Raw genomic sequence first — 22,515 nt, 5'->3', positions numbered from 1 at the left:
TACATATATTCATTCTTTTTCAGATTTTCTCATATAGGTTATCACAGAATGTTGAGTAGAGTTCTCTGTGCTACACAGTAGGTCCTTGTTGGTTATCTATCTTATATATAGTAGTGTGTGCTTGTTCTTCCAAGCTAATGATTTATCCTTCCTCCCCACAATTCCCCTTTGGTAACTATAAGTTTGTTTTTGATATCTGTAAGTCTGTTTCATTTTGTAAATAAGTTCATTTGTGTCATTTTTTAAATTAGATCCTGCATATGAGTGATATCGTATGATATTTGTCTTTCTCTGACTTCCTTCACTTAATATGATCGTCTCTGGGTCCATCCATGTTGCTGCAAATGGCATTATTTTGTTCTTTTTTATGGATGAGTAATATTCCCTTGCATATATATACCACATCTTCTTTATCCATTCATCTGTCACTGGACATTTAGGTTGCTTCCATATCCTGACTATTGTAAATAGTGCTGCAATGAACATTGGGGTGCAAGTATCTTTTCTAATTATGGTTTTCTCCAGATATATGCCCAAGAGTAGGATTGCTAGATCATATGGTAGTTATATTTTTAGTTGTTTAAGGAAACTCCATACCATTCTCCATGGTGGCTGTACCAATTTACATTCCCACCAGCAGTGTAGGAGGGTTCCCTTTTCTCCACACCCTCTCCAGCATTTATTGCTTGTAGACATTTTGATGATGGCCATTCTGACCAGTGTGAGTTAATACCTCATCGTAGTTTTGACTTGCATTTCTCTAATAATTAGTGATATTGAGCATCTTTTCATGTGGTTTTGGTCATCTGTATCAGACTGGTGATTTATTTTTTTCTTTTCTTTTTTTAATATTTATTTATTTGGCTGCGTTGGGTCTTTGTTGCTGCACATGGGCTTTCTCTAGTTGCAGCGAGCAGGGGCTACTCTTTGTCGTCGTGCACAGGCTTCTCATTGCAGTGGCTTCTCTTGTGGAACACAGGCTGTAGGCGCGTGGGCTTCAGTAGTTGTGGTACATGGATACAGTAGTTGTGGCTCATGGGCTTAGTTGCTCCGTGGCATGTGGGACCTTCCCGGACCAGGGATTGAACCTGTGTCCCCTGCATTGGCAGGTGGATTCTTAATCACTGCACCACCAGACTGGTGATTTCTTATCTGATTGTTTCTCTCCCACAGAAGCTTCTGTTTTTTTAACATATTCCTGACTCTCTGTTTCTGTACCCTCATCCTGAGAGTTGAGGTATAAACGTGTCAAATCAGTGATTTTGGCTCTGTGTGCTTAAAATGGTTAAAATGATAAGCAAAAAAAAAAAAAAAGAGAGAGGATGAAAACAATGGTTTGGAGGCTGGCTCATAGCTCCTAGGGATCTGCTTTATTTCTGGAGTGAAGGAGGGCAGAGTCCACCAAATCATCCATAACTTCTTGGCCTGAAAGTGTCACTCACCTTCATCAAATATTTACCATTTTTTAATAGAAAACAAAAGTGTTTGGTGTTTGTTTTAAGGGAAAAGTCTGAAGCAAAAATATAATTAGTAAACTCAGAGAATTTTTATTTAATTCTCTTTCCAAAATGAAAATTTTGCCTTAATGCAATTCAATTAAAAATATGCACATAACAACATTTTGTAGGTTTTTAATGGTATGTTGGGGTTTTTTTATTCTATGTAATTTATACCAGGGAGACAAAGGTCAACCAGCTCTTTAATAAAGATTAGTAATCAAAACAAAAGATATTCTGAAGCTGATATAGCATCTTTAAATCTAGTATTATGCCAAAATGTAAAATAAAGGTATATTTGATAGGCAATTCAGATTTAAAGATTTGTCCTAAAGGGATAGTCCTCCAATTTGGAAACCACACCCTCCAGTAGCCTTCGCTTTTGTATAGCACCCATGTTTTGTATTTAACACACCACTCTGCTGTCATTAATATATTGATACAGTAAATGTGATGGAAATAATCCCCATGACTTATTCTAAAGAAGATGAGGAGCACATTATAAAGTGACGTGCATTTTGCAATCGTTTTATGCAAAATATACCTATATGTTTATGGTTATAGATGCACAGAAATTGGCTAAGCATCAAAGTGATGGCTGTTAGGGTGATGGTATTTTAGGAGATTTTATTTTGTTCCTTTTTAATATCGATTTAAAAATCGATATTAAAAAGGAACCCTCCACCCTCTTTTTTTTTTTTTTACAATATATATAGATTTTGCAAATGTACATTTATTTTCAAAATTTAAAAAGAAATCTTTGGAGAGTAGCATTAGAGAAAAAAATTGTACATTCATGTAGAATTACAAATCTGCACATTGTTCCCAGTGTTGGATATTGGCCTACAACTGGGTTTCCAGTAAGATCATAGCAGTCTTTTGAAATAGGAACACTGTGATATATTTTACCTTTTAAACACACACACACACGCACACACACACATACACACACACCATTTTAAGCTATGAAGAACAGTTAAAAATGCAAATGTGTTATATTTCACTAGAGATGAATTGTAGCTGTTTTATTCTAGTGGCTAATTCATAGACCTTTTCATGTTATTTCATTGTGGAGTAGCCAAATATATTATTCCAGTGCTGAATAACTTGGTAACCTTTTTGTCTCCCTTTGTGTGAAAAAGGAAGCAGTGTCCATTATGGAAGAAAATGCTGTATCTCAGGGCCAGGAGTGTAAAACTAGAGACAGGATTACACAGCACTTTGGCAAATGCTGGGCTATGCTCTGTGTGCTTCCTTGCATTGTAGGGGAAAGATTTTCCTCTGTCCTTCGCAAATATGCCCCTGATGCTTCTGCTTCATTTCTGCTTTCAATTCTGGGCTCAGTTTTTAAAAATCAAAAACATCTTTCATGGATTCGTAGGAAGTTGAGAACATTTCATTCTCAAGGAGGTCCTGGAGAGCAGTGCTCATCCTAGGCAGGTAGAGAGGCCCCTGGTCATCCTGCCTGAGCACACACCTGGTCTGCAGAGGCCCTGCATCTCAGTGCCCTGTTGCCTGGAACACAGGCCTCAGCTACACAGAAGTCACAGGTCCCTCAGGGCAGTGGATGCAGAGAAGGAAGACACACAGCGGGGCCGGGGGCCCAAACACCAAATTCTAAGGTTGTGTCTAAATGCTGGTATTTCTATCCCAAGAGATGCTGAAAAGAAATACGCAGTTTAGTCAACAGCCTTTCTTGTCTTTTGATGCTCAGAGGACGGATTTTCTAAACTTCTCTTATGCTTTTTCTTCTCATTGTCCCTCCTCTGATTAGATGCATCTCCATGAAAATACTATACACCTTCATTTTTGAGGAAGTTTCTGGGCTTGCGCTCTCAGCAAAACATCACCGTGTACATGTGCCGGCCAGTGTTAATTTCTGGTCCGCCTGTGAGAACACCAAGGGTTCATGGAGATCATTTTCTTGTACTGCACACAGCAGACTCCAGAGGGATCTGTGCCATCAGAACATTTGGTTTCTAGTCTCCCAAGTCCTCTTTGTTTTTGATCGTGACATTTCTTCATGCTCAGATGCATACGTGATGTAACATTCTTTGTTGATGTTCTGAAATGTGTTTTAGAGTTATTTTGGCTTAGCACGAATTAAGAATGGGGAACTAAACTCTTCTGATTAAAATGTTACTCTACCCCCCCCCCCCCCCATTCCCCTGCCTTTCTGTACCAGGTATATCTGTATGGCTTTAAACCCAAGGCTCCTATTTAATAGACCCTACATTGTTTTGTTGGAAACAGGGCAAATGAGAAGGCCCTCTAGGGGGTTTGTGGGCCTTTGTTGTGATGGGGGAGAATGCCCTAAAGGGGAGTTCCTAGCAGCCTAATTGTTGAGAAATGATGGAAGTTCAACAGCATGGAAATTCTACTTCTCGCTTCAGCTGAAAAGGTGCTTATAAAGGTGGCTGGGCTATTTTAGCAATTTGCCTTATTTTGAAAATCCAATTTGAAAGCTTCATTTAAGGGCACTAATTTAGTGTCTTAAGGGAATGTGTGTAAAGGAGCTTGTCGGCAATCTTAGATGTTTGCCAGTGTGTAGGTAAGCTCAACTCCCCAAGCTGGGGTTACCTGGTTACCTGTATGCCCTTTCATTTCAAACATGATACCAAATAAATTCAAAAGCATCCAGACCAAGAGAGTAACAGCACAGCTTCTGTTATGGAGCCCGAACTCGTTCTGCTTACTGCATGACAGGCCAATAAATCAGGAGATGAGTTGGGGCAAGGAATAACAGCTTTATTCAGAAAGCCAGATGACCAAGAAGATGGCAGACTAATGTTCTAAGAGAACCATCTTACCCCCGTCAGAATTCAGGCTTCTATTATACTAAAGAGGGGAGGGGGTGTGGTTGGTTATTACAAATTTCTTGGTGCAGGAATCCTTTGTTCTTGCAGCTGTGGGGGTAGGTCAGGCCACAGTGCTCCTGTAAACCTCCAGCAAGACAAATGTTGTTCTCTGTTCTCCAACTTTTTATCTCTATATGAGTGAAAATGTTACATTCTTAAAGGTCAGAGCTTTGACTATAGACTATCATGTACATTTCAGGCTCTCTGCAACATTCTTAAAGCAAAAGCAGTAGAATACAAACTTTAATGTAAAAGAAACTCACCTAATATGGAGTCAGATTTGTTCTTCCCTGTTACATTTCCTTTTTTCCCTATTACCACCACTTCCCATCCCTAAAGGTAGGATGCTTTCAGTGCAAAAACACCTCTACATCAGCATCGGCATCATAGATGTCATCCAGAAGTCCAATAAGGGAGACCCCAGTTTTAGTGAGTTTAGTGGTAGTTACTATACAACAGGCCAAGGCCTTAAGGAACAGTAACTGTTTCCGATTGTTTAAGGAAATACATACTTTCCGAATGCCTAGAAGAGTGGCTTACTGCTCACTGCCTGCCTAATATTCCCAAAAGTATATTTCAGTCCCACATTGGGAGGCAAAAGTTAAAATTGGACAGCTGAATGCTAATTACCTGCATGGCCTCAAATAAACTCGAACCTTCTCTAGTCCCCAATTTGTTGACTACATATTATGAGAAAAGGTAGAAGATTTAGCTGAATTAAATGAATGTTATTTTTCTTTGTCATGCTTTCCTTTTTAAATATAGGCTAAACTCGTGAGAAATTGCATTGTTTCATCATCAAGCTTATCTATACAGATAAGATATTGAAACATTTTGTCTTGTTCTTTTGCATAATCACTGAAGTTTGTACTGATTGCTGATTGAATTCCCTTCCCCTGATCAATAGTTATAATTTCTAATCCAGTTTATAGAAGCAAGTTCGTGTGTGTGTGTGTGTGTGTGTGTGTGTGTGTGTGTGTGTGAACTTTCAGAGTGAAGTCCAATCTAGAAGACTTTGAGTTAAGAACAAGCTCTTAAAATTTCCTCTCAGTAGATTACCCATCCACCCATTCAGGAGATGCTTAGATGTAGTTCTGACCAAAAGGAAAATCAAATACACTGACCCTCTTGCCATGCAGTCCCAGTTGTGTGAATTTAAGACACAGCATAACTTGGCACAAGTTTCCCCCAAGGAAAGCAGTTTTTTTAGAACATGACTTGAGATGAAAGAAAGAGAATTAGAAATACTTTTTATGAATTTTCCCTTGAATTCCATATGGCTGGAAGGAGGGGAGAAATGCCTGTCAAAATGCTTTTGGAGAGGACTAAGTCGAAATGCTCAAAAAATAGATCAACATAAGGGTCTTAAATTCTTTAGGCTTCATTTGCTGAAACCTCATACAGCAGAATTATTCTTATTGCAGCACGAGCTGATCCCCAAGGGAGACAGTTTCCAATATTTGGGAAATAATTATCTGTTCATCAAAGACCAGTACAACCTCATCCTATTTTTTTTCATAGCATTTACTAGAAGCTCACAGATGATCTGTTTGATATTTTAATCAATATCTTAGCATATATGAACATGGCTACAGCTGTTGAAATGACATTTCTATAAAAAGTGGAAGATACATCCCTTAATAAATCTGTTTATGATGTCTGTCATCAGGAATGGGTGTCAGTAAATGGAACTAAAAGGACGTGGACATATTCATGATGTAGTGTATACTAGTTATTTATTTGTTGTCTATTCATGGGGTTACTAATTGCAGCTGTTAAAAGTTGATTTTCTCCTCTCCAATTGATTGTGGGATAGGGGGGGCGTTCATTGCACCAGAGCCATAGTTATTCAGCGTCTACATTTCAGAAGCTGAATTGCTGGATACTGTCAGAATGAGCTTTGGCAATTCCATGCAGGCGTGTACAACTATAATTTTGCTTCCCATTAATAACAGCCTAGCAAGGAAGCCCAGAATCAAATGCCTTGCTCTCAGCTGGGGGCAGAATGCCAGAGTGATCTATCTTGGCTGGTGACCTATAATGTTGGAAAAGTAGGCTCCACATTCACTCAGGAGGGGTGGGTGGTGTTCCGGAAATGTATTCCCAATCCTCCACTATTCCTTTTTTTTTTTTTTTTTTTTTCCTTTTGGTAGTGTGTGCCTTGAAACAATGGGGGGAAATGAATTACAGATAATAAAAATAGCACATCTCCAGAACAAACGCGAAATGCAGCGCTTTTATTTCTTGGGATGTCAACTCTGCGCCCTGCCCCACGCCCTAGCCTGCCGGGGTTTCTGGGGCACCTCTGCGATTCTCAATCAGCGCCCGGGTGGGCAGCGGGCTGGGCAGGCGCCCACGCGGAGTCCACTTGGCGTCGCACGCCGGGACTTGGGGTCCAGCTCAAAGACGCGAATCTCTGAGAGCTCTGAGGCTACGGCTCGATTAGGGTGGAGTGAGGTGTTATTGTTGTGGGATATTCTCTGCAGAGTTGGCCTGGAGAGTGAGCCCCAGAGGAAGGGAGTGAGCAAGGCTTGGCCAGGTGTCCGCTGGAGTCGGGAGGCGCCCGGGAGAGGTACGCGTGGGGCTCGGCCCGGGGCGGGGAGGGATGCGCGCCGGCCGGCCGGCGGGGAGCAGGAAAGCAGGGTGGAGGGGCAGGGGGCAACGTGCCAGTTTTCTCTCTGATGAATGATGCTCACGCGCCGCGCGTGGCTCTCGCGCTTTGTCTCTAGCCCGGGGGCCGGCGGAGGAGAACGGCCGGGGAGACGGATGGCACCGCGCGCTCCGGGCGCACCGGGCAGGTGCCCGCGCTCTGGCTCGGCCAACTCTGGCCGCGCCCCATGGCCGAGGCCCGGCCCCCGCAGGCGCCCGGCCGCGGCCATCTCCCGGGTGTGGCGGGCCCGGGGCTGGAGTCGGCCGGCCGAGCAGCTGCCACGCCGCATGCCACCCGCGCGCCGCCGCCAGCCCGGGCGGGGACCGGACGCGGCCGGAGCTGCGGGGAGGAGCCGGGCGCGTGGGAGGGCAGGGGCGCGCGGAGGCGGGGAGCGGGGCGCGCGGGACCCAGGGATGCCCAGAGCTGGCTGGCTCAGAGGGGACTGAGAGTGACAGAGCGACGGACAGGTGGGAGCAGTTAGACAGCTGGAGACGCGGAGACCGGCACGCAGAGAGAGGGAGGGAGAGGCACGGTGAAGGAGAGAGAGAGGAGGGAGAGGGAGAGGGAGCAGCAGCCCTCGTGCTCCCTCCCTCCAGACTCCCTCTCCTCTGTCCGAGGGAAGCGGCCGGGGGCACCGAGTGGCAGAGCCAGAGCAATGTGGACCCAGGAGACGGGGAGAGGGACCCTGCCTCGCTAGTGGGACTGAGAGGCGCGGAGGGACGGACAGACCGACGCGAGGGGGCAGCTCGGAGAGCGGACCACAGGACGGCGAGGAGCCCGCGGTGGGCTGCCAGGCTGAGCGACAGACGGCCAGACAGACAGGCGTGCCCGGAGACGGGCTGGCAGGCAGGAGGCGGGGGCACGCTCGCTCTCCGCAGGCAGCCTGGCCGAGAAGGCAGCGGCGGCGCCCCCGGAGCGCGTCGGGCGCAGCGACCAGCAGCGGGGGCCGCGGGGGAGCCGACCGGAGCCACCGCCGTCGCCGCAGCCCTGGCCGCCGCAGCCCCGCCGACGTCGCCGAAGGCTCCTTTTCCTAGCAGTTAAATAAACCGACCAGTAATAACCACAATACTAATAAGAGCAGCCGAACCAAACAAATACGGCCAAATTGATCCGTGAGAAACAATAATATTAATAAGAGCCCAAAACTAAATCCGATCAATCGAGGCACCGAGACAGACGCTGGGGGTATATCCACGGTTCCATCAAGGTAATATAATTGAGGTCTCCGGAGGTGAACATTGCACGCCTTTTGTGATTTCTTATTTCTCTTCCTTTCTGCCTGATACCTGTGCTTCTCTTTCGAATTGTTTCTGTATTTCTCCTTCCTGGTTTGTAGAAAGCTGTTGTTATGTGTGTATCGTGTTTTTATGTTTTGTCAGAAGAGGGGTACACTCCCCCTCCCCAGAATGAGGCAAAAATGGAAAGCTGAGAGAGAATTGAAAAGGACAGGTCTCTTCATCAGAGAAGTCTACAGTGATTTCTGTAGGTTTCTGGGTAGAAAGTTTGGAATGTTCTTATTTCATTTGGAAGAGAGCTCTGCAAGGGGCAGAAAGTTGTCATCAGTTTGTTGTCCTCAGGGAACTTGAGGTCCTGGCTCCCAAGGGGGTTGGGGGAAAAGATATTGTTTTATTTTTACGTGTTTGAATTCTGTGTCTTATTGCAGACTCCAAATTTAACGTCTTCTGTGTCAAGTTGTAGATATGGTGGTAGAATTGAGTTGACTGAAACAGGTGTTTAGAAAGTTTCCTAGGAAGAGAAATTGACTCACTGGATTTTTACCCATAGAAATCAAGCTGGAATGGATGCGGTTGCTGTCAGCTGCTTGGGTTCAGTATCCTGAAGATACAGGGTGAGGACAGAGTCTGAGCCTGAAAGGAAAGACAAAGAAGGAATTGAAAGTTAGAGGGATGGGAAGCTAGTAAGTAGGATGGAAGGCTGGTAGGAATCACTTTCACGAGAATATGTTTAGAGTGCAGCTATCCATTTTAATTTCTGATTTTTTTAAGTCTGTTGGTATGACACAGCCTCTCCAGACAAAAATGGCAGTCCTCAAAGTTGGTGTGAATCTGGACAAGATTTCACTCAAATACTGAGTAAATCCAAATGATCCCCACCTCTTTCTCATCCACTTTGGTGATCACAATGACTATGATTGTTTTTAGAAAACAGAAATGGAGATGACAGGAAATCATTTTTCATTTGGTGAAAGTTAGGAAAGCTTTTGACACTTTAAAATAAATGCACCTACTGCTTTGATTTGTGTCACCACAGGGTTTGCATGTCTTCATGAGATTTTAGTTAATGTCATTTCCGCAGAGGGCAGTCATTGGGAAGCCTAGAGCTGTAGCTATGTAGCCGAGTAGTCTACTATCTTGGCCGTAGTTGCTTCTGCTGCCTCCTAATGTGGATCGCATGGGAGAAATTATGTATGCGCTCTCCTCAGGTTTATATGGATTTTTAAGGTATGTATTTGTGTTCAATCCTGTATTTACTTTCTTATCACTTTCTTGTACTTCTTTTTGTCACTTCGACTAACAGAATGTTTTTCAATTTTCTGGAGAGTGAGTTTAGAATATTCTTTAAGGAATGCGCTTCCTCCTCACAAAAGACACAAAAGGCTAACCTATTACTGTACTATTACTTGGTTTAAAGTGATTTGGTTTAAATGCACTGTTAAGACATTTCGGCTGCTATGCAGAGATGTCTTAATTTCCCCTCACTGGACATGATTGATGTTGTCCGATACATCTAGAACTAAGTTGCTACAGATGAATCTCTGTTCAACAGAGTACTTTGTTTTGGTGAGGCATATTTAAAGAAACTTAAGGCACCTCCAGCAATGGACCTTTCGCTTCTCAGTGACTTAATTTCACTACATGCTGATTTCTCTTTTCCAGTATTCAGCTCAGACTGAGACAGGTTTGTGTGCTCTATTAGATTTGCAAGTTGCTGATATCCCAGTGACTTTGCCTCTTACATACCAGCTGAGTGTGGTTACCTTGAGCACCGTGGCATTAGCCCTGTTAGAGCGTGCTCCACTGGGGAGTACTTTGCAGTCTATTTTTAATGCTATTTAATGAAGGAGCGAGCGCCTCACTCAGCAATACAAGGAGCAGGATGGAAGACAGAGCTGGGCATGGTTATGGTTACTGGAGAAGGATGTTCGGAAGGGTACACAGTGGCTACTGGATATGGTAATTTTCATTAGTCCTAATATATCGCACTAGCAGAAATCAGTTGATTTTAGTGGGAGAATTACAGATGAACAGTTTGATATGTGTTTTCATCAACCTCTTTAGTAATTCTTAGAAAGGAGACTCAATAATTTGAGTGCCTTAAAACTTCAGGAAGATAGTAACCAGGGAGTTGCTGCATATATACTATTTTTAATTCACGTCATCAGGTGCTTGGGTGGTAAGAAGCGCAGAAATAATTTCAGATTGCTACAGTATTGTACTAGGGAAGGGTTTGGAGCTAGTAAAATGTTCCAGGTGTAAAATAACTAACATCCTTTTCAGATATGCTGATGACTTGAAGCTCTGCCTTGTGAATTTGTTTTTCATTTTCCTTTATGAACTTGGAGTCTAGGTCAAGTATTGTGACAATGAAGTGAAGTAGGAAGTTTTGGTTGAACTTGTTAGAATATTTGAGTTGTTTTCTCTCCTTACTTTGAGATGAGCACAATAGATTATGTTACCAAAGGTTAAATATTTTAAAAATGTAGATAGCAGAGGCAGCACTGGTAATTTTGGGAAGCTTATAATGAGGGGGGACATACCTTAATATTATAGTGTGTAAAACATACAAAGCTATCTGTCTGCAATGTTTGCAAATATGCAGAACACCTGTCTTGAGGTAGAAAGTGAGAATGTTCAATCAGAAAGGTCTCTGCTGTTCATTTTCATATTAATAATCTACTACAATCGGGTTACTTCTTTGTACAGAAAGAAGCTAATTAGAAAAATGCCTAAGCAGTTTCAAAAGTAATAAACATAAGAGAAAGTGAGAAGTTTGTATTAAGTGGGGAAGTGAGTCATATAATTATTGTTAAATGAAGCTGTTAGAACAATGTGGAGTGTTGTCCTGGATCTTGTCAATTTTTACAAGAAATAATCCCCCCCCAAAAAAAATACCAAGGGAAATACATTGCAAAGTTACTGTAATTTGCTGTTGTTGCTTGTGTTTTCTACCTTGTACTTTTAGAGGGAGAACGTAACCTACATTGGCTGTATTATTCTCCCTCGTAGTCAGGGTGTTTGGACCACAGCGCTGCTACCTTTCTCAAGATTCTCAAGGCAGTGGGCATTCTCATCTGAATTCAGTGTATATTTTTTGTGGAGCAGATAACGATAAGCTACACGAGTAGAGTGTAGAATGAGTCAGCCACTGAAGACACAATCTACCATGTAGCCAGAAGTGGATAGGACTGAAAATTCTCGTCAGTCTGGGGAGACAGTTTGAAGTCCCTAAGGTTGGAAATTGCAAAGGAACCATTTGTATATACATTAGTTCAGTTCAGATCTGCTTTGTGACAAGGGTAGGAAAGAATCTGGGGCTTAAAGGTGATGTCCACCCTGAAAGCCATCTCTTCAAATGGTAAGTACTGGCATGGCCCTAACTGGTACCACACAGCGGTAGCCTGTTGAGAAATTTGTGAATCTATAACCAGAAAAGGAATTGGTTTCCTTAAAAATGCTTTATGTCACCTGGAAAGTTCCGAACGTATTTTAAGTCAATGATGATGAGCTTATAAAATACATACTTCCTCTCTTTAGACAAAGCATCTTTTTTTTTTTTTTAGGAAATCGGTGGTTCCAGAGGCTTTACATTTCTGCTGACTTTGCTTTCTTTTATTTTTCATCCTAACATTTAAAGTTAAATACGATAAATGATTTCAAGCAGTGATAGAAGTCAATGCTGAAGGACTGTTGAAGGTATAAAAAGAACATTAGCAAGATGTGTCCGTGGCTGGATTTGTTTTTCTCAGGCTGTCTTTGCTTCTGAGAGTCAGTTTCCTTTAAGGTGTGTTTATGCCAAGGGCTAATAAATTGATTTTTTCAGTGTCTCAGAGTCTTATAAGTTAAATTAATTTTGCCTATCTTGGATTAAATTTGGCCCTAGATGTTCAAAGTATTTATGACTTGTATTTACATCACAACAGTTTCATTTCTATGCGTATGAGATGGGAGCTGACAGAAAGTATTTAAATTGCATACATTAATGTCATATGCTTGATAAAAAATAAAGTGCTTGAGACAGAGTATCAGGTTTATGTTTGGCAGCAGTGTTATCTTGTGGTTTCAAAATTCTCTGTACTCTAATGATATTTTCGTAAGTTGTAAAATGCCCATGTAGCATTTTGAAGGTACCTTTCTCTAAAACTACTAGGACATATCTGTGCCCTGGGAAATAGCTATGCAGGTAAACCAAAAAGTGAATTTAAATAATTACATTGGGACAGTTGAGGGGATATCGAAAAAATAAAAGGACTCACTTCAATACACCAAACTGACTCTACTTTCAAACTGAGTCCATAGCATCATGTTACATTCTTTTCTTGTAGCCAGCATAGCTCTTAGCATCACCAGGTGGAAAGACTGCTAATCACGGTCTGTGGCCACAGTAGATCAATATTTTAAATTCCTTCACATACTTTTCTCAAAAAAATTTCTTCTGGCAGTTTTTTATATACATGTCGATGCCAGAGGTTATATAAGATTTTTAAAGTTCTGTAACCAAGTGATATTAGGATACAGTTGCATCTGTGACTTCTTTAAATGCCAAAGAATTCATCCAAAATTATCTCACTCAAGGCACAAGTTCATAATTATCTCTCAGTCATGAATTCCTGCAGCATCTTTGAAGTAATATAATTTACAGTTGCTCCCTTTATCTGGCAACAGAAAATATTTCATTTTCTGCAGGTAGAGGGGAGAGGGTTCACTAATAATTATCCCTTTAAAAAATAGGCCCCTTATCATTTTGTCACATTTCTCACTACCTTAAAATGATACAACAATGCTCACATTAAAAATGTGTCGTGGATAACACACAAAATATTAAGATTTTGTTGACAAGATCAATTCTATAAATAAAAGCATCGGTTTTAACATAAGGAAAAATAAAATATGGTTTCAATTGAAAGGAGGATTTAAGATTTTTAACAGGAAAACAATTATGTCACGTTTTATTTCAAATCTATCAGCACATTTTGTAGAGATTTCTTTGGCGTACTGTGGTTATGCAGTATGTAATTCTACGCAGAATCACGTAATGTAATATACAGTCTTTTTTCTGCAGGTTTTTTTCATTGCAACATATTCACAAAGCTAATCTACCTAGATAAACCCAGATAAACTTCCTGATACCCACACAATTTAGGAAATCAGTGTTTGTGATAGGGACTTCCAAAAGAATGCTGACTTCTCAACCTAAGATGTAGTGCTGGAATTTTTAATAGTGGATACGCATTCTTTTACATTTACGTTATCGTTGCTTGTCTCTTGATGATACACTAAACGCTTGAGATAAGAATGAGGACCATCTCTAGGGAAATGGAAACCAGAGGAAAGATCCTCTTATATTTCGCAGATTTTCTTCCAATTGCCGGGATCCAATACTCAACTGGAACAATCTAATCCATAGAATCAAACCTTAAAGGAAAAAAAAAAATGCATGTCGACATATTTTGATCTGGTTGAAATTGAAAATCAACACCAATAATTTAAGTAAACTATTCCCACATCTTCAGAGAATTAAAATGGAACATCAATTTCTAAAAGTTTCACAGTCCTTCAAGTCCAAATATAATATGCCTTGACATGTGAATCAGAAGGCCCAGCTGTCATCTGATTGTTCCATCATTTAAGTTGCTTTCAGGTGATTTCATCACTGTCACATAGATCTAGAAGAATCCAGCCATGGGTCAGAAATTCAGGGACTACGCATAATTGTTTAACTTCCTTTTGTTCATAAACTCAATAGGAAAATAAAAAGCTTTCAAATTTTTTTTGCAATTTTTTTATACATTTTTAAAGCCACCAGCTAAAATCCCCACATGAAGTTCTAATATTTATTGATAAGAAAATATCTATACTCTGCATTGACAGGTTCTTCTTAGCATTTTCCTTGTTAATATGTATGTCACTTTGATGGAAATCCCAGTGTAGCTGTCATCTGACTTAATTTAATCATCAGAGAGCTGTTAGAAAGTAAGTAGATTCCATGTGAGTATGGGACAGAATCAAGATTTCAGCATCCTTTACAAGCTTCAAGTACTCGTTTCTTTAAAATGCGATTTTTTTTTTAAATGAGAGTGTCAAAAAACCTTTTGGTTGGAAATATGGCGCTGTATTTTCTTTTTTTAGAGAAAGAAGATTAAGGTTTATAGTCAGATGATCACTCTTTCAGCCAACGATGCACACCGTTGTGTTGAAATTGCCAAATGCATTAATTGTCAGGACTTTGCAGTCATATTTGTGATCCTATTTCTTTTATCTGGCTTATGGGAATGATCCAGCGAACACTTTTAAATTACGTAGTTTTATATTTGCTTATTTTAAATGTACGTGGATATGCTGGCATTGCAAGAACTTTAGGAAATTATCAAACAAATGGCATAGCATTGAAGATGGATTCAAAAATCCCACTGAAAACAACTAGCTGGTATTAATGATTCGTCGATTTTTTTCACTCCAATGCTTAGTGAACTTCGGTCACAGCACCTACCTCCTTTGTGAGGATTAAAATCGTTCTCTAATCCTAAAATGGCCACATAATCACTAACAGAGTTTTAGAGAGAGGAGATGATTTAGCATGCCATCATGATGCCCATCCATGCTGCTGCTGTCTGCTTAAGCACCGTGAAGCACCCTTAACAACTGGACTCCTTTATCTTTCATCATTATTATAATCGCTGTCTTCATCCGAACTACGCATGACTTCATTTTTAGTGTTGTTTTTTTTTTCCGGCATCAAGAGGTGAGAGAGTATATATAGTTAAATGTGAGAGAGTTTACATATGAAAAAAAAGATGTGTACATATTTTAAGACGAGTGTAAATATCCCTCCAAGGGGGATATCATTTTCCTAAACAGATGATCGCAGTGTCTGCGTTATCTGTCGAGGATGATGTGGGATGCTGTAGACAGAGAGATGTGCTGAACTCAGTGGAGCATCCGTTCCAATGTCAGGTTAAAACTAAGGGAGGGGCATATGCCAAAGGATACTGGAGCGCATCAGAGAAGGAGCAGGTGACTTCTGTGTGCCGTGACGAAGGGCTTTACCTCTGAGGTCCTCGGGCCTCCGTGGGATTCTGCAGATCAGAGAGACATACAAAATCTGGATTAAAGTAAAAGGTCTGGAAAAGAAAGTCAGAATGTGATGGTGCATCCAAATTTCACTTCTCCAAAACTTACATCCGTAAATATGCAATTTACCACCTGAACAACCCATCCTGGAGTTTGGCCTCTGGACCTGAGTAAATAACTAGAAGTGTGTCTACGGCCAAGACTCTCAGCTTCTCTCTGCGTCATAGTTTCTGCAGATATAAGAGTGTAGTAACACCAGTCCAGTAACAACAAATGGCTAGTTACGTGACTTAGTGATTTCATTAATTCCTCATTGCTTCAGTTTTCTCATGTAGAAGGTAGGACAGATAAGGGCTCCTTTGCAAGACTGAAGCAGAAACTAAGAACCTGGCACATAGGTATTTTTCACCAAAAGGAAATCATCATCTTTTCATATAAAAAAGTTTAGAGAGAGATTTAACCTGATTACATGAATGAGGAAAACTTCCTTTTAGGAATTTTTTTTAAGTAATATGGAGTACAGCTCTCTTCTCTTTCCACCTCATAAACATTTTTACTGGTTAAAATTGGAGACTAGCTTTACTCTCTCTGTGCCTATGAAATGTCGGAGGCCAAGCAGCTAACCTAGGAGGTGTGCCTTGTACAAAGATAGAGATGCTGAGTAAGGTCTTTATCTTCTGTCAGCCTCTAGGGGAAGGGATGGCCCCATTCAGAATTGTCTGGAAAGTGAAGAGATAGGAATTATTTCTGTAAAACATTTTAATTGTGTAATTTCTACCATCCAAAAAGGGTGGCTGAAGAACTGAATCATTGACTAGGAAAGGATTGAAATGGATCTGTGAAGGCATAGCCTTACATCCTGTGCTAATGAGTGAGAGCAGGAGTAGCAGCTCCGGGTCACTTGGGAGATGGAAACATTTTTCCAGCACCTCCCAGACATGAAGGCAAGCAGGGTGGTGGGCTTGCTGCTGGGCTCTCTGGTGCCCCAACAGACAGCTTTAGTTTCCTGCCTAGCACTGCCCGAGCTGTTTGGACTGGGCAGCTGATACGGTTGGCCTCTGATTCTAAAGTATCTTCAGGTGATGTTGCTGAAATGAATCATTTCAGCTCCTGTGTGAAGATAGTCAGGGGAGGGAAGGGAGGCTTCTCTCGTCATTGGGGTTTAATCAGTTGGTCCCCTGTCAGAGACTGGAGAACCATGAGTCGTGTTCAGTACAGAGGGTAAGCCGTGCAAAGCAGTAAATTCATAAGATAACCACACTTTATTTTTTATTATGATGAAATGTCAGCCATTCTTCTGAGGGATGGTACCATCAGAAAGTTATCTGGTGAAATGTCTCAGAAAGTATCTGAGAATAAATTCATAATCCTTTGGTATTCTAATATGTGCTGGAAAACAAAAAAACAAGGAAAGAGTAGACAGATTACATATACTATATACACTATATAGGTATATACATATGTATATACAATATATATATATACACATACATATATGCAGAGTATATACATATATACACATATATACTCTATATATGTATGTGTGTGTGTATATATATATATCTAGAGTCAACATAATATATATGCTTAAATACTAGCCATTTAACTAACATTAAGTAAAAAACTAATTTATCTCAAAAGGATACAGGCAAACCTCAGAGATATTGTGGCTTCAGTTCTAGACCATCAAAGTAAAGTTACTCTCACAATAAAGCATGTCCTATGAATTTTTTTGTTTTCCCAGTGCATATAAAAGTTATGTTTACACTATGCTGCAGCCTCTACGTGTGCAATAGCATTATGTCTTTTAAAAAGCCAAAGTACATGCCTTAATTTAAAAATGTTTTGTTGAGGAAAAGTGCTTACCACCATCTGAGCCTTCGGCGAGTTGTCATCTTTTTGCGATAGTAACATCAAAGATCACCGATCACAGGTCGCTATAACAAATACAGTGATAAAGAAGAAGCTTGGAATACTGGGAGAATCACCAAAATATGACACACAGACATGAAGTGAACACGTGCTCTTGAATAAAACGGCACCAATAGACTTGCTTGATGCAGTGGTGCTGCAAACCTTCAATTTGTTAAAAAAAAAAGGCAATATCTGCGGAGCACAGTAGAGTGAAGCATCATAAAACAAGCCTGCGTGTATTTCCCAGAGCATTTTTTTCGCTGTCCTTAGCTGTTCTTGCTCGCAGATGCCAGATACTTAATCAGCTTGTTGAATTAAAAATTGACCTTTATATTGTTGATGGCACCTAATAGTCAAGATTTAAAGTCAGCTCTAACTAAAGTTTTAATTGTACTTTTTTCCCCAAAAGTTTCAGCTTAAGTAGATCTGACATTCATCTTTCTGAAAAAGAGAACAAAGAGGTGCACTTATATGTAGAATTACAACTTCACTAGAGATGATTTTGGCTCTTACAAAGAAGCTTCTCCTTCAGATCTCAGGCAATGACTCGGGCTTCTGTGGGGATAACAAGGTCCCTGAAACTTCAATCGTTCAAACTGAACACCTAGATCACTTTTCCATCTACCTGGAAGGAAATTATAGTTAACACTCAGTTATGGTCTTGGAGAGAGGATAATGCAAGTTCACAAACAATTTCCAAATCACTGGCACACAGAGCTAGAGACAACTCCTGTTTAAGGGAGGTGTGCCTTTGGAGAGATTAACATTGGTGAAGGTGATGCAGGATATGGGGAAGAAATTCACTCCTCTGAAGAACTAGGCAAGAAGGCAGTGATGGATTAGAAGGCAGGGGTGAGGAGAAGAGAATACTGACAAGTTGGGGTTTCCTAACCCCTCTTCCTACCCTGGGGAGAGTCACCCTACTCTCGCTGCTAGATGGGAACAATGACAGGATTAACCAGAGTTAAATGGCAAACCGTTTAATCCACTTGGGACCACTGGAACTGAATTAATGTCTTACCCCTATCTTTCCAAACAGTCTAGTCCTAAAGGATGGGATCCAGTCGATTAAGAGTAGAGTGAGTTTTCTTTCTTAATTTAACGTCTACATTTTAAGATATGCTGAGCATGATTCTGATTGAATGAATGTCTGCTCACCCTTCTGACTTCCCAAAGCAAAACAAAACCTGGTACCTTAATTTAGAGAGATGAGGAGAATATTCTCTTTCTTCTTCAAGGCTTTGGCAGGCTTTAGGAAGATGTAGAAAAGCAAGAGATTCTGACACAGCCGGTATTTTCATCAGGAAGCCAGAAAAATGTCTTCTGGACCACACTGTAGCAACGAAGGGGAACTTCCATGAGAGCTGAATTGAGTCTAAGTTCTTATGTGGGAGTCAGCAAGACTTGTCTGTTGCATCAGCGGTCACACTCATTCATTTATTTGTTCATTCTTGTTTTTCAGATATTTGTTGAGGGTTTCCTATGTGTCAGGTCTCATGCTAAATAGTTGGGAAATCTGCTATCTAGCATTTTGTAGGCATTTGAGAGAGAGAAATGCACTAGCACATTTTGAACAATGAATTGAATGCTTGAGAATGTAGGGAGACTCCAATATGGTAGATGGATAGCATCCTGGATGATAAAACAGTATGAATTAATTTGGACAAATTAGAAAAAAATTTTTTTTTACCAGCAAATTTCATTAAGAAAATTGACAAGGAGTGTACCTCTAGGGTGGAGACCATATTGTTTCCAAAAAGCAAACAGGGAAGGATTAGCACCACTCTTAGGAAAAAGTTCTGTTGATGATAATAGAGCACAAACTAAAACCATCAGTTGGGAAGTTCTCTTAACATGAGAAAGGAGATCAGCTCATTATGACAAATGTGTATGGAATTGGAATAAGCCATTTGGTTTTCTTTGTTGATTTATAAAATCATACATTTATAATATTACTTACTAGAAGTGCAAGCAACTGATGCAAATTTAATTGTAATTATGAACTACAAAGTTTAAGTTCATATCAGGTCAAACCAATGTACCTGTTTAGAATTAAAAAGTAAGTTTTTCTAAAAGCAAATTATTCTTTGAATTTGTTGTTAGATTCCACATTGTGTGTTTGAAAAAGGAAGCTGGAAATAGTTTCAGAGTATTATAAACATCCTTAATAGATGAAAAATAATGCTTGTGATTAGAGGGAGGTGGGATTGCATACAGTTCTATAGGGAAATTTTAGGAGTAAAAGATTAGATCTATAAGTTACCCGAAGGATGATTTTTTTAAGGATGCAGTTCTTTCCACTGGCAGAGATAGAGTTAAAGATTTACGTATTTGGAAGCAGAGAGAGGTCTTGATACATTGTCCCAAAACCTGGCATCAAGTTAAAATTTCTTGCTCTGAAACACTGAGAAAGAACTTACTTTTAGAAGTTACCCATAAAGCAACAGAATTATACCAGATGATTTCTAAAATCTCTTCCAGTTTTGAGTGTCTATTATTGAATGATTTTGGGGGGCATACTATTTGTGAATCAATTTTGTATTTCATTATCCATAAATTTTGGTCATACTTTGTTCTTCTTAGCCTTTAAACTAAGCACTAATGCTACAGAATAAGAGTGAAATGATTAGAAGGTTATCATTCTTCTATCATGTAACTAACTTATCATGAACAGAGTAGTTAGTTAAGAGAAGAGGATAGTGAGTTCCCAGTCCTGAGTTCAGATCCCCCTCTGCAACTTGCTAGTAAGTTTCTCAAACTTTCTAAACCTCAGCTTCCTCATCTTTAAAATGGGTTTGTTGTAAGAATTAAAGATACAGTGCTTATCCCAATGCTTAGTATTCATTTATTCATTTTCTAGTGCTCATAGTTTCAGATATGCACTTCCAAGCCAGTGGTTCAGTGAGGAAAGGCCATCTGTGAACCCCTAAAATCCAGGTGTTTTATAAAAGATGCTTCTTTGCACAGATAGCAGGGGTTGACATGTTAGAAACTTAGATGGAAAATAGGGACCCTGAAAAAAAGAGATCTGGGCACAGATGATTTACAATTTCATTATCTATTAATGGTAACTCACATAGGGTAAGATTGTGGCTCAGTGCTTCTTTACAAAGAAAGTTAACTAGGCTTTTTTCTAGATTTATCTAGAAATGGCATAGAGAGTTTAGTCTTAACATCCTTCAGGGGACGATTTGGAACTTTATCTAAAAACTAGGAATGATTTCAGATAAAATTGTAGTAGACTTATGATTTGTACACTTTGCAGATAAAACCAATAGCTATACCCAACAGAAGGCCATTTGTGTAATCAGAGATTCACCCAGTGAATCTAGCAAGAGACGAGAGCTCTAAAATCAATTTTTCTAAAATCACTAGAAAACATTACCTCATTGTTTTGACCTGGCTGTGAAAATTGATTGGTTTGGATGTTTTAAGAAAGGATGAGGGGATATCACTTGTGTCATTGTTTATAGATTAGATCCTCAGGCTTAAGCAGAAATCAAAGGGTTTGCACATTAATGAAAGGACTTACAGCAGTGAGATGGACCCAGACCTGCGAATTTGAAAGGACTGATAGATGTTACTTCGGGTCTTAGTGACCTGACCTAATGGATTGAATTGAGAGAAAGTTAACTTTTGGAGTTTTCCTCATGAAGTACACCCAGAAATGTAAGGAAATATTAAATGAAAGAGATGTGATTTTTTTGTGAATTTTTTAGGAAAGCTACTGAGTGGCCATTTTGTGGAGGAAATCTGTACTTATTTCTGTATTGTTTAGGTCATTAGTGTCATTTGTTCTGCCCTGTGGGTGTTATTTTACTTGGCTAGCTCCTTCTGCACTCTGCATTACCCTGTTTCTTCCAGCAAACGTTCTTATTAATACAGAGATCTGAGATTTCTGTAGTCCCGCCTGTATCATTTGCTGAAGCCACAGGGACAGTGATAAGGAAAAGTCAGTATCCTTCTACTGATTCTGAATTTACCTTTGGCTCATTTTTTGATCAAAAGCTATTCGTGGCCTTGTTATTTTGGAGAAATAGCTTGTTTCATTGTTTTGCAGTGTAAATGTTCTCAGATATTTATGAACTGCCTCTCTTGTGAAAGAGAGGGACCTGCATGCACATGTGATGTCCATGCTGATCTGCTCTTGGTTGTGGTCACAGCCATGGCAAAACGTCTCCTGTAGCATACTTGGGGATTCTTGTTTCAGGGAAAAGAAAGATGTGTATTTCATTCTTCTTTTATTTCTTCCTTTGTAATATGACTTAGACTGTAATATGTAATAGCCATGTGAAACACGAAGAATTCTATTTAATGTAGGCATCAGGAATTGAGAAACAGGATACAGTGGGATAGTGGCAGGATACACGTGGAGCCACGACAAAGAAGGGCATGGAAATTAACGTTTGAAACTGGTACAGAGTGGGTGGAACTTTGTCTGCATGTGTCTCAAATCTATACTTGTCACTTGCCATTTGGGGCAAGGATGGATTCTCAGCTCCTGGTTTTGCCTATTCCTGGGACAGTTTCTCCTGTTATGACGGAAAGGCAATAGGTTTGAAGTCCAGGTGACATAAGTTTGAATTCCATTCCCGCCTCTCCCTGACCTAGCCAAGTTAGTTAACTATTGTGAGCTTGCATTTCCTTATTGCAAGATGTCAGCAGCAAAACTTCCTTCGTGAATTATCATATGTAAAATACTTGCCACAAAATAGAGATATTATCTCTAGCCTGCTTCCTCCTACAGGACCTATTCATCCATTAAAACACTGAAACCTATAAGGACACATGTAATGAAATATCAGTACTTGTTTTAAAAATGCTGTAAAGTTTGAGGCACACATATTTTATCTGTCCACAGATTACTGAAAAAAAAAGGATAAAATTATTTTGGTGGGTAGTGAGAATTTTTTTTTTTTTTTTTTTTTGGCCATTACACGCAGCATGTAGGATCTCAGTTCCCCAACCAGGAATCAAGCCTGTGCCCCCTGCATTGGGAGTGCAGAGTCTTAACCACAGGACCGCCAGGGAAGTCCCATGGTGGGATTCTTCTGTGTTGGCTTTTATAAAATGTTGACAATGCATATCACATAGTTAAAGAAAAGAATAATGAAAAAAAAAAAAAACCTACGCCACATCTAACCTGTATCTTTACTCACCATCCAGCTTAGTCTGAAACAATGTTATCGATTTAAGGGACCCAGTGGTTCATACTTAAGTACAAATAGATGCCCAAGGATAACTGATTAAGGAACAAAAAGTTTTGAAGATATTTATTAAGTGATGAG

At 40.2% G+C, this 22,515-nt stretch overlaps 1 protein-coding gene across 19 annotated transcripts in view; it reads left to right on the top strand.

The window, feature by feature from the left end:
• Window positions 1-8,014: 8,014 nt before the first annotated feature.
• Window positions 8,015-22,515, top strand: part of ARPP21 (cAMP regulated phosphoprotein 21) — a 153,025-nt gene continuing 138,524 nt past the window's right edge. For 17 of the 19 annotated variants that reach the window (XM_057706334.1, XM_057706333.1, XM_057706332.1 and 14 more), the window contains exon 1: window positions 8,015-8,211. The gene's annotated coding sequence lies outside the window, so the exon portion shown is untranslated. Of the gene's footprint in view, window positions 8,212-9,442; window positions 9,467-11,980; window positions 12,027-22,515 lie in introns of those variants that run through there. The other 2 variants (XM_057706320.1, XM_057706321.1) reach the window with 2 other exon arrangements.

This window comes from Hippopotamus amphibius, chromosome 13 (assembly GCF_030028045.1).
Source record: "Hippopotamus amphibius kiboko isolate mHipAmp2 chromosome 13, mHipAmp2.hap2, whole genome shotgun sequence".
In the NCBI taxonomy this organism is placed as follows: Eukaryota; Metazoa; Chordata; class Mammalia; order Artiodactyla; family Hippopotamidae; genus Hippopotamus; species Hippopotamus amphibius.
This window is presented reverse-complemented; position numbering and strand designations above follow the sequence as displayed.